Source organism: Tauraco erythrolophus, chromosome 4, assembly GCF_009769465.1.
Source record: "Tauraco erythrolophus isolate bTauEry1 chromosome 4, bTauEry1.pri, whole genome shotgun sequence".
Taxonomy (NCBI): Eukaryota; Metazoa; Chordata; class Aves; order Musophagiformes; family Musophagidae; genus Tauraco; species Tauraco erythrolophus.
Genome location: NC_141468.1, coordinates 4,052,844 through 4,066,018, shown reverse-complemented (window position 1 = coordinate 4,066,018; position 13,175 = coordinate 4,052,844). Strand labels below are relative to the sequence as shown.

Below are 13,175 nucleotides of genomic sequence, written 5' to 3'. Positions count from 1 at the left end.
AAAAATTTAGGCCAAGTATCAGGCAAAGAAAAATCTCGCCATCAAACTTTGTGGAAAAGACTCCAGAAGATCGAACTGGGAGGCCAAGTTCTTAGAGTATCTCTAGCCATAAACCACAGGACAAAAAAAAAAAAAAAAAAGAAAAACCAATGTAGCAGAAAACATGTACTGGCAAGAAGACGGTCTGGATGATCTAATGCACTTTCCATCTCTAACATCTATGATTCCGTAATTCCGTCGCAGCGCTCAGCAGAGGGCTGGCAAACTTCCGTAGCAGCTCCATCGAGTGATTATTGTGTGATAATCAAAGCGTTCAATTAAAGGGAGGTCCTTGAAGCTGGGAGTTGCAGCCGCGCCGCGCCGCTCTCCTTCGGAATCGCGCAACGCGCTGCCAGCAGCGCGCCCGATCGGAACGGCAGGCGTGCAGTAATTACAGAGTTGTGGGGAGCTCTCCTAAATAGGCAAAACAGAATTTAAGTAATTAAAGAGACAATCATCATCCTTCTTGCAAAATGCCCCGGGGTCAACTTTTGACAGCGGATTTGATAATACAGAGTTCAACTCTGTCAACATTTAGGCATGCAAATAACTTCGCTCGTACGTGCGAGTGAGCGTAGAGTGGTTGGATCTATAGTCTACGGCATTTTTAACTATTTACCCTTGATTTGTGCGCTGAGAAAATCCTCCCTTAGGGGAAAATACCAGATTGTTTCTCGGATCATGTGCTTGGTTTGCTGTTTTCAAGTTACTAGGTAAGTGTACAGGCGGAAAGAAGAAAGTGCAAAAGGACATATGGCACGAGTACATCTTTTATGTTTAAAGCATGTGTATGAGAAAAATGGATTATAGCAACATGAAGTTTAAGAATCAGGAAGATTAAGAGACAAATGCAGAAGAAGTGAAGAAACTCCAAAGCAGAACTGTGGAAAAAGAGGCATCTAAGAGGATAATCCTTCACGACATGAGAACTGTGCTGTGACTGCTGGAAGCCCACTGCCTGACCCATCGCTGCCCTGAAATCTCCTTCGGAGCGCTGGTTTTGGGGGTCTTCTGCTGGTTTTTTCCTGGCCAACGGAAATTCTACTCTGGCTCTGATTAGGACAAGGTGTGGTATGTGGAATTATAGCCACAGGCAAATTTTGTTGAAAGTGTAAACAGAAGAACAATCTGAGATGCCGTTTGAAAAAATGCCGAATCGATAAATGCCATGAGCCTATCAAGCTCTAAAAATACTATTTCTATACTATTTATTTACATTGATTACTAGAAATTTTACTAAGGGACAGACTCCTCTTTGCCACCATACAATGTTATTAATGCTACTCTTAAGCGCTTAGGCTCTGAACAGAAAATGGAAATACAAAAGGAGTACATAAATACAAAACTCCTCAGTTTACACACATGCTTAAGTTAAACGCAGACATCTAAACTCCAGATGCCAAAGGAAAACAGGGAAGACTAAAAACCCATACGTTGTTCTGGAAAACATGGTTAACTTAGCTCTTGCTTGAGGTCCACCGTGATTAAGACACAGAGGAGGTGCAGTTTCCTGAGCAGGCTGAAATGAACTTCACGCACATGTCACTGGAGGGGACAGTCCCACCTCCTCCTCTGCTTCTGGCCATGAGTTCCTGCTACTTCCCCATCAGCACTAGCAGTCATGCAGCTTTGCGATGAGTTGGATGAGTTCTGATTTTCCCAAACGAAAAGGAAGGGAGAAGAAAAGAAAAAATCTAGCTTTCAGCCAGATCAGCAAATTGAGCTGGCTCACCCCAAGGCCACATGGTCATCAGCGATGACTTTGGAAGACGCTAACCTTGCAACCGCATGTGAAATCTGCAGAGCAGTTCAATTCATTAGATACACTCTGGTCACACTCAAACAGCATCAACTACAAGACATGCAACAATCACAGTAACCCAAAAACACGTCCACAGAAGATAGTACTGTCACCTCTAAATAGCAACCCAATGGCAGGAGCTCACCTGGGAAACTGCTGCTTTTCCACCTGTAGATCCCACCTCCTACAAAGTCCTCAAACCAGCAGACTTCCAGCACAGCTAGGGCTGAGTCTGCTTTCTGCCCTCCCGCTGGAGCTGGGCCAACACAGAGAGGAATTCAAAATTCACCAGGTCGTAAAGAGAAAGCACTGGAGGGCAGGTATGACTCCATGAGAAAGAGACTCTGAGAAGAAGGGGCAGAGTCTTGTATTCCGCTCCCTTCTCCAGGAATTGTTCATGTCTACTGCTCTGAAGATTAGATAAAACATATACACAGTTCCTTTTATACTAAAGCTTGAAAAATACATCCTATGAGCTATGTAAATACGCTCAAGAGCCAGTGAGAGCTCTGCCCTAACAGGAGAACAGCATATACCTACCTGTATTCTTGGAAATATTTTTATTTTTGGTGGATAAAAGTGAATCAAAGAGCGAAGTTGAGATCTTCGCAGTTATGACTCACTTCTACCAACCTCATGTTTTGGCAATAAAACTGCATATGCCCTCTTGCAGGAGCCTGTAAGAACAGGTCACAAGGGGAACTTCGGTAGCCGCTTAGGTCCTTAAAGTGACAATTCAGGTGCCCAAACTTTGATTCAAAGTTAAAAACGCCTGCTAGCTTCCATTTACTGCACCAGTGAACCCCTAAAGTCACATCACAGCACGGTAGCACTGCCTAGAGGTGTCCCAGTTTGCCAGCAGATACATGGGAAGGAAGCGAGGGAATTAGACACAAGAGATCATCGCGCACAACTCTGAAAATGCAGATAAATGCGGCTTCTATTCATACCTCACGCTGCTGGTACACATGCCTTTTTATCTGGCTCAAGGAATATTTATTCTTTAAATGCTGGTTTTACCATCCTAGCAGAGCAATAGAAGAGGAAGCGCTCCTCTTTTCCAGGTCCAATTTTGAGCTCGCCATTTTGTACGCAAACTCCACCTGCAAACTCTGCATTGGGATAGCTACGGGCCATAAGGAACTTAAAACAATTTACAAAAAATTTATGGAAAAGCCAACAAGTTCTCTGTACCTTGCCTGTGAACTTTGGTATGGGAATCCCTCAGTGATCAGCACAAACACTACCAAGACACTGTACAGACCCAAAACATCAAACATTGTGTTGGTTTGGTAGAAGACATCCTACTATACACCCGTGTATCTCATTTTGGATTCTGTTACTGTTTTCCTTACATGCAATTTATGGCTTGTGTTTAAAACGCTACCATTTATGATAAAGAACAGGTTTTTTTTCCTTTTTTTTTTTTTTAAATCAAGCCTTTCACCAACTAATAAGCAGTTTTCTGCTTCAGAAAGAAAGTGCTATTAAACAAGGGTGTGTAGTGATAGGACAAGGGGTAATGGATTTCAACTGAAAGAGGGGAGATTTAGATTGGATATAAGGAAGAAATTCTTCACTCAGAGGGTGGTGAGGCACTGGCACAGGTTGCCCAGAGAAGTTGTGGCTGTCCCATCCCTGGAAGTGTTCAAGGCCAGGTTGGATGAGGCTTTGGGCAACCTGGTGTAGTGGAGGGTTGGAACTACATGATCTTTGAGGTCCCTTCCAACTCTACCCATTCTATGATTCTATGATTCTAAACCTGTCTCCATGTGCTGTTTGGTTAGGGTTTTTTTGGTCTAGATAATCACAAAAACCACAGAAAAATGCAATCTCTACACCTTGCATTTTATATTCTATCGTATTAGGCGACGTTTTAAAAACTCCAAGGAAATAGAGATACTGTAAACATACATGTTAAAAAAAAAAGTCATCAGGATTCAAAATACGATTTTTTCAATTATTTTGGGTGTCAACATCCCTGAGCATTGCATCAGTGGTAACAGCCTGCTCCCCAAAACAGGTGATTTTCAAGAGCAGCAATTACCCTGTCCCACAGCTGCGCATCCAACAATGAACTGAAGATCTAAGACTCCTTCTCGTCAAATAGGGACCGCTTGTAATTCCTTAGTAAATGAAATTGCTCTAGTGCAAGCCTAAGGAAATCTGATTCACTGCTTCAATACAGGTTTAACAACTAACAATTTAGGGGCTATAAAAATTTGTAACTTCCTTTCTTTTTATCTGAAATGATAAGGAAACAATGATTTTTTTGTTTTTGTGTTGCCTTTGTTTTTTTTAAGATAAAGTCCCTCTTGAGAACATTTTGATAAGCTTATGGTTAAATAAATGATTTTCAGAAGATACGCGGTTAATTCACAAAAACGCTTGGCAAAAATCTCACTTTGGATATCTAATTCGTATAACATTCGCCTTTATTTAATTCAAGTCAAATATTTTCCTCCGCCCTTTCCTTTTCATAGGCTTTTCACACCCACATAACAACCGAGTGACTCTTCCCTGACCCTGCCTCCCACGCCTTTTGGTACAACTGCTCGCTAGAAAGCCACCCCATGCTTGAGCTCTTCTCCCAAGATCCAAAGGAAGCACTTAAGGAAAGGAAATCCAGTACAATGCTAAACCTTCCTTCCCTTTTTTCTTTTTTTCTTTTTTTTTTTTTTTTAACTACTGGGTTTATTTGCAGTTCCGTAGGGACGTGTGGTGTACAACTGCCCTCTTGGTTGCTGTTTTGGATGCTGTTTTGGAAAAAGAGGGAAAAAATATCTGCAAGCGCCTTGCTACAACTGCCAACTCAAGTGGGTTTGGGAATGCAAGGCGTCCCGGTGTCACCCACCCAGGGAAGAACAGCAGCAGTGAATTCCTCCCTTCGTGGTGGATGGTGAGGACACAGCACCAGCGATTCCTACAGCTGATGTCTGGAGGGGACCTGTCACAGCGCATGATAAACTGAATAATCACTATTCTGCTTTCCCCATCTTCTAATCATCTATGCATACAAAACAAGGTTCTGGAAATCCAAAAGCTACAGCATCCTCTCTAAAAGGAAAACATAGTGGTAATGCTGGTAAGGCACGGAAGGGAAGTTAAATAACACTACCCTAATTTTATTGACAACTAAGAATAAGCAACGACTCGTCCAAGAAGCACCCCCTCCAAAAAATCCCTCCCAAAAGCAGTGGTAGAGTTGACAGCAGATTCAGGGAGCACGACTTCCAGACCTAGCTCCGTCAGCCAATGGGATTTCTTCTAGCCAACAGCATGTTAATGATTTGAGTTTTTTGAGAAACCACTAATTGGTATCTTTTTTCTTGGGATTTACAGAGCCACTTAAAAATAACATCATTTCTATTTTAGGCATATTTTAGGAAAAGTATCATTAGATTTACTTTTAGGGAAGGACATCTGATTTTCATGTGAAATTCAAGAAGACTGAAGCCTTGTTCATTCAGTGAAGTGGAACAGGAAAATTACAGCGTAGCCGTGACTCCAGGATGCTGCGATCCCGAAGCTGGAGAGCTAGCCCATCCTCTTTCCTTAGCACCAACGTTAGCAGAGGTTTGCAGGTTAAGGCAGGAGGAGGAAACAGCAATTTCTAATTGTTTTTGTCGACCTGATTGACAAAGTTTCCCCCCTTATTTACAGACTCCTACACTGCAGCAGGCCAGCTAGTGTTTGCTGTAAAAGAAAAAACTAATACACCTTCCCACCTTCAAAAAGCTGTTAAGAGAGCTTTCTTCAATTACATTTAGCAAGATACCATCTCAGCACTGAAAAGGAGAAGTACATAAACTTACCAGTGCATTATCAGGAAAAGCATCAGAAATAAAAGTTTAGGTGTTATTCAGTAGTCAGCACCTCTGCTCCTTCCTGGCACAAAATAAATCCCACAGGCAGCAGGTACTAGAACCGTCTCTCCTTTGCTAGTCATACCCGTACGCTCGCAGACGTCTTCTGAATCTGCCACCAACAAAAGAAACCACAGTAAGACTGCTTCCCTAATGCTTCACAACTGAGTCAGTAGGTCAACAATTCCTTCGGTTTAAGAGCCAGACCAATTCCCTTAAACACCCCTCTTTTTTTTCTGATGGAGAAGCCAACTGCCTCCTGCCAGCGGCAGCCCATCTGCTTCCAGAACAGAACCAAACTGCTCCAAACCATCATCTCGTTTTGGCGCAGACATCCATCCTGACGCAACTCCATTTTGTCTCTCACGTCTGGGAAAAACCACGAGAAAATACTTACAATTGGAAAGACAGACAGGAAACTGCTCCTTGTGCACCTTGCACGCCGCTACCGGCTCTCAGCCCGCGTTCTCGTTTCCCATCCGAGATGGAGTAGCACGAAGAAGGGCACTTCATGTAACACCAGACCTATCCCCGGTCTGCCTTGTTCCAGGCAAGCACAGAATATCCTGTGTGTGCATTTCAGGCGCACTGCTCGAACAAAGAGAAAGCTCTGAAGCTGCTATCCCTCTTCCCGATCCATGACTCAAAACGTCTGGTTGAAAATTGGTTTCGTAATAACCCTTTAGTACCACCTACTCACATCGCAGAGTGATTCTTGCAGCAAATGCACAGGAAATCACCAACGAGTGCCAATGGAGCTACTATTCCAAGAACTAGCTCTTTCGGTTATTCCTTCATCATTTGGAAACTGAGATGCTTTTACTTTCCCTATCGCACAGGATATGTATTTTTTTTTTTAAGAGCAGCTCTTAACTATGATCCTGTAAATACTTTGCTGATAAATCACCAGCTGAAAACTTGCCCACTGTAAAAATAAAAAAAAAAGAAAAAAAAAGAATTTCACAATACTCATTCCAGAAAATACGGTAACTCCTTTCTGGAAATAACTCATTGGACAAAAATCAAAAGGGCAGAATTAATTTTCAGAGCCAGTTTGCATCCTGCAGAGCACACAAAGACGGTGTAGTCAGCCACGTGCCTTTCTGTCCACCACCAGCAGACCCCTGACTCACCCACCGCAAGATGAGTCGCTATGAATGATTTCCTCTTCTTCCACGCTCCCCCGGGGTGCTCTGTGCCACCGGCATATCCTGAGCCTAATCCCGACTTTGATGGAAATTCCAAAACTCATCTCGTAAGGCTGTGGCCACCAGTTAACGACGCAGCCATCTGCGAGCTCCCGCTTTGAGTCACCTGTCAGCAATACAAAAGGAAATTACTCAGCAGCGAGCACGTGGAAGCCCACTGCTACAGTCTCTGGCACACCCCGTGCAGGAATACAAAATTCTGGAGCGCTCAAATCACCCTGAAGGAAAAGTGTTTTGTTCTGTAGCACTAACATTCAAAAAGGTGAAACTTGGTTTTAAAAAAAAAAAAAAAAAAAAAAAAAAAGTGATAGGATCAAAGATGAGAGCATTTCGACTGGGATTTTTCAATGCCAGCATCACTGGAGCTGCCATGGAAGGGGGGACGACAAAAAAAAAAAAAAAAAAAGACATTTCACAAACACTAGACCTTCACTGTGCGTGACAAGAAAAATAATTAAAACAACTGAGAGAACTAAACTGTGGCTGCTTAGGAAGTTAACTCTTCGAAGGAAGTGATTAAGTAAGAGAACAAAAGCAAAGTGTTATGTTTATCAAACAAGTAAACTTGACACAGCAGAGTGCTTACTCATGTACGTAAAGACCGAGTACTGTCACAGCCCTGCCCGCGGGCACAGGCTCACACGGGGCTGGGACCTTATTGATTATTAAGCAGTTATTATTTCAAAGAAATAAATCTTTTAAAGAAACACGAGGCGCTGCTTTGCCAAAATGCCAAACGTTATCAGAAAGGCAGCCACAACATCCTCTGCTTCTTTACGAAATTCCCTTTACCCAACTGTTATTCAGGACAAAATTTGTAAGGATTTTCCTGAGAAGACCTGATTAATCCCTACAGTATTTACAAATTCAGTCCAGCAACAGTCTTTTTTTTGTTTGTTTCATCACAAATTACGCCGCTCACAAATTCAGCCCTCCAAACAAGACTCCCAACTTCTCCCCAAAAATAGAAGCAAATGGAAGACAGTCAGTATACGTGACACTTTGAATCTTCAGGAATCTCACAAAAATTAATTAATACTAAAGATCTAATTGTCTAACCTGCTTCTGCATGCAGAAAGAGCCAGACCTGGTGCCTCTACGGTGGGGGAGGGAGGCACTTCTTGTTCCTGTTTCATACTTGACTTTTTTTCCTGCGCAGGAGATGATCTAATTATTCAACGTGTCAGTATATTGCTTCACCCTTTCTCCTGCATCTCCTTACATTAACATATTTTAACTATTCAGCTCATTAGGAAGGAGGTGAAGAACAAAACGGCAAATTGTCCTTAAAAAAAAAAAAAAATTAAAAAAAATCAATCACAAAGACAGGAGTCTTTCCATGTTTTGCCCTGTACTATCTGAAACTCTATGAAAGCACAACACAAACGTAAACCAGCAACAAAGCTCCCTAACCCCAATCCTCCTCGTCCTCAGCTGTAAGCCTACCTGTTCAAGGCACAAGCCTGATGGGCGAGCTCCGCGAAGGAATAATTTTGGGTCCCGCCCGATTACGAAGGAAAAGGAACTCCCAAATGACAGCCCTTTATTGTTCCCAAACGTGCTGATGCTCAGCTGCAGGCACTATCGGGGAGAGGGGGCTGATGGAGCTCATGTATAATAATTGGGCATGGGTGGTGAAAGCGAGGGATCAAACCACGTAAGGCTGCTACATCGACTCGAAATGGATCTGGAAAACCCTGAAATCCAAATATAACGTGTCCAGCACCTGCATTTGCATACGTAGGATACCGGTCGAAGTTTCTGAGCCTTTTTGTCAAATGTTTTTCTTACAGCAAAGAGCCATTCAACACCCAGCCCTTTCAGCAGATAAGGATTTGAGAGATGTTCTCGCCTTTTAAACCTCGTGTGGAATTACAACAACAGGTTTGCTCACGAATTGGCTTGAGCAGGGTCCCCCTGGCATGTATTAAAAGCACCAGTTCCTGGGAAACATTTCTTCAGCAAGTTTTGTGTGTAACAGCAGGTCCTATATATAAACCTGTTTACGGCTATTTCTAAAGAAGAGCTTGTTCTGAAGCAGCTCCTTTATTGTGATCGAACGTGCTGGATTCGTTCCCAGTTAAGGCTTATATAAGGCCTTCAAGGAAGTAGAAACTTATTTTGTACGAAATCAAGCCAGTGTAGTAGTAGGTGCAACAGAATTATCGTGCTACACATTAAGTTTTGCCAATAAAAGACCTGCATTGCAGTCATAAAGTCAAATGCTGCATCCCACTAATACAAACAGTTGAATATTTCCTGCCATAAAATCAAAACCTACTCAGCCAAAGAAAAGGCGACAGGTAAAAAGCATCTGCTTTTTTGGTATAAAAACAGCATGCTACTTAAAATAAAAACACATGTAGCAGCTGGAATGGCTCATTTCCATCGCTTGCCCAAGCCTGATTTAACAAAAACCCAAAAACCGGAACAACCCTACGTTCAAAAGACAACCCTTTTCAAACGCATGATACAAACTTTCTCAACACTGGTTTTTCACAAGTATGTTGCTGGTATTTTTGTTCTTCTGAACAAATCACTGCACTGGCAGGTACGTTCCCTCTGTCTAATAAATAACACAGCTTTCTGAACTGTGGCCCGCGGTACATCCGTGTTTCGCTCGTTCCCACGGCCTCTGCTAGAAGGGAACACACCCAGGTGTGCTTGCAGGGATGGCTCACTCCAGCAAGCCCTGCAAGGATGCAGCAGCACAGTGAAGTCTGTACCAGATCTGGATCCCATACAGGCCTCTGACACCACTCCAGCCAACATCTACGCTTCCCAAGACCACCAGATACTGTTAAGCCACACTAAATTCAAAATCAGGCTTTAGGACCAAAAGCAAGGTATGTGACCAGGTCTTAAAATTCAAACTCTTGCTAGTTTAGGAATACCCACCGAATTGGTACACTGCAGTATCAGGCTGATCTTCCTACAGGTGCTTTAAAATGAGGAAAAAACCCCAAACTACCTCACTAATGGAAAATGAAAGATTGTGAATAACGTCTTATGGCCGTCTTCATGCTGCAGAGACTTGGTCTGAGCGCCACGCAGAGCTGGTGCAGGGAATCTGCCTGGGTGAAAAACATCCGCATCTTACGTGGGCTGGGAGGACAGCACGGCTCCCCGAGCGGGTGCAGTGAGTACACACACAGCGCCAGCGAGACAAAAATACCCACTTTGTGTCATTTAGGTGTCTACCTCCCAATAAACTGGTCTGCACCTGATCAATACGAGCACTTTGCACAGCACTTCATGGGTAACTCCAGGGCTCCTTCCCCTTGGCCTTGTCTCATTTTGTGCTACCGCATAGAGGCAGCTCAAGGAGTAAACCAGCTGCAAACTAAACCTCCTCGTGCTTCAGATAAAAATGTTACAGGGCTGACCTTGCAGGTACCTCGGCCTCACCTTTCAGAGGGGTCCACGATACAGCACCGAGGTTCAGCACAAAGCACCACGCTAAAACTTCCTTTGGAAAACACGGTCAGAGATGGTCCTCACCCTTCTGCATCCTCCTATTGCTGAGTCGCTTACCTGGGAAGTCGGAGTCTTACATTCTGCTTTCTCCTCCTACCCGGACAGCCTTGCAGCGTGCTGTAATTCTGACACTACACGTTTATGAGCTGAGTGGTGACCTCCAACCCCTCTTTCTGAATCACGCCGCTGCTCACAAAGACATAAAAGAATATGCAAGAGCAGCTTGACCCTTACCCTACAGAGAAAAGGACTTCTCTGGGTATTTGGAAGTCTAGGTTTCGATTTCTTCTCTTAATCCTCTTTCCACATTTTATCCAAGCTATACAAGCAGACCTCAAGTTAGGACAGCTACACTTCTAGCATTTAATACTACCACGCTTTTTTCCTTCCCACTTAGCTTGCTGGCAATTCTCAGATGTTTAACTCTTCTTATTCCTTCTGCAGGCATCTTTCGTGTTATTTTAAGTTTGTAATTCCAGTGTTGGCAACATCAGGGTTTTTTAGATTTCGTTTCACGGGCTTGCACACAAGCAACATGCACAAAGGAAGTCTGGAGCGGCAGGAGCGGATAGGAACGGCTGAATTCTGACCTGGCACAAGAAGGATGACACGAGGAGCGTGTGAAGCAGTACGGGATTGCTCTCCTGACTTACTCTGGTAGCTACAACAGATGGATCACATAATCCAATCCGAACAGCAAGCAAGTTTCTTGGTAATAAGAGAAAAGGACACGATGACCTCTAGGTAAAAATCCTGGGAACAGCAAGCATACATAAACATTAACCTGAGCAACTTTAATTCTGCGCCAGAGCTTAAACTGAAGATAACAGTGAAGACAAACACCCAAGACAGATTTAATGCAGACTGTAACTCACTGCACACACATGCCAAATTGTGGTACAAACCTCAGGCCTTTTAACACTCCTCATTGTAAGGCCTATTCTATTCTTATCTTGGTGATGAATGTAGGTTTTTAAAAAGATTTTGGATCCTTTTGCAATTTTGGTGCAGCCTTCAGCAAAAAGGAAGCTGGAAGTACTTCAGGTTACTAGCTAGGGTGGAACATGTCCTAGTACTGGATCTACCAACGCAGGGCTTCTCACAACAGGGCTCTGTTGATGAGCAGTTGCATGGCTACAGACAAGCACGTTATTGTTACTTCCATCTCTCCTCCCTCCCTAAAGCAAAGGTGTTTTAACCTTAAGATTTATTTTTGTTTGCAAAGTGCATTCAGTTCCTCAAAGGGAAGGCAATACCAGCATGAACTCTGTTTTCCTGGTATGAAGGTACAGACCTCCTAAGTTATACTTTTATATAAAGAGACTGAAAAATTCCCTGTTCCTCCTTCTGATTAACAAGTCCTTGAAGAGCTCAGTTCCCCAGCGCTAAGAAAACCCGACAGGGTAGCAGGGGCCACAAATACTCATTTTCTGCCCAGAAGAAGGGCAGAAATTATTCAGAAACAACAAGTATTGGGAGGAGGGTGGATTTTTGGGGGGATTTCCTTTATTTTGAGTGCTCTTAGTTTGTACCACTAGATGGCACGTTTGAAACTCCTGGCATCTCAGTGAAACCACAGCGAAGTCTTTGCTCTGCATCACACCATGTTTCTCCTGCTAGCCTCACCTGGGACGGAAAAGTACAGGTAAAATGATATCTCAAGAGCCAAAAAAACCCGAGATACGAGGACAATGGCATATAAAAATGTTCCCGTGTGGGAAGGCAACGTAAGTCAGTGAGCTGAGAGTAGAACTGCCAGGGAGACCTAAGCTCCAGCACTTCTGATCTTGGTGGGGCCTTAGTAAATCACTTTATGTCTTGGGGGAGCATCGTAATGTGTGTGCTGGAGAGGGAGCTGGGACAAGAGGAAAATGGGAAAGGAAGGTGAGAGCTGAACCTTCGGAGGCACAACGTTGCCTTTCACTGTGAGCTCAGCAATGCTCCATTCTCTGCCGATCTCCCAATGGCTCAACGGACACAAAAGCCGCTCACAACCACTCCAACACATCACTGGCACGAACTGGTGGGAGGGAGAGTGTTCAGGGCACAAGTAAACAGCAGCGGAAGGTTTAGCCAACCCCCAGCTTTGTGTTTTGCCATTTCAAGACCCAGCTTTTCCGGAAGGGTCAAGCACTTTGCATCCCATGGATCCAACTGCTCCACGGCAGATAAACAAACACGCAGCAGCCCATGACCCACTGAGTCAGCTTCACAGACAAGTCACCTCTTGTGCTGGACATGTTTTGGAGTGTACCTAGCTGTGCCCTGGTGTACTGGCCTTGGCAGGGATGCCAGCGTCTGGCAGCACCACTTCCTTTAGGCTTCTTGCTTGTTCTCCCTGCCAGTTCCTTAATTTAACTCAACCTACTTCAAAAGTGCATTAGCACAAGCACGTATCCGCCCCAACTAACATTCCCTCAAAAAAGAACAAGTCGGTTCAGCGCCAACGTAAGGATCGCGGGCGCTCAGAGACGGTACTTGTCATGGCATCGCACCCCACATTCCCCGCGTGTGCAAATTCAACAGACAAGGACTAACACTGCGAGCGCTTCAACACCTGGCTCAGTCCTCGGAACTGGCACTAACGTCAATGGAAAAATAACTGTCGATTTACACTGGAGGAGGAAAGAAATTGTGTTGACGGACCCCAAGGGCAAACGCAGAGTGTTTCTGGTCCGGATGGAAGAAGCAATACCATCATCTTCCTCCTTCCAAGAAAGAACGGCTCAGCCCCAGCACTGCGGAAAAAAAAATAACTGTTTTTCTTCCTTTATGTAGGACTTG

At 43.9% G+C, this 13,175-nt stretch overlaps 1 long non-coding RNA gene across 3 annotated transcripts in view; it reads right to left on the bottom strand.

Moving 5' to 3' along the window:
• Nucleotides 1-13,175, bottom strand: part of LOC147528812 (uncharacterized) — a 95,604-nt gene that overhangs the window by 16,869 nt on the left and 65,560 nt on the right. Inside the window, exon 4 of one of the 3 annotated variants that reach the window (XR_015222108.1) lies at nt 6,767-7,020. The exons of the other annotated variants lie outside the window; for them this stretch is intronic. This is a non-coding gene — a long non-coding RNA (uncharacterized LOC147528812). Of the gene's footprint in view, nt 1-6,766; nt 7,021-13,175 lie in introns of those variants that run through there. 3 annotated transcript variants of the gene reach the window in all.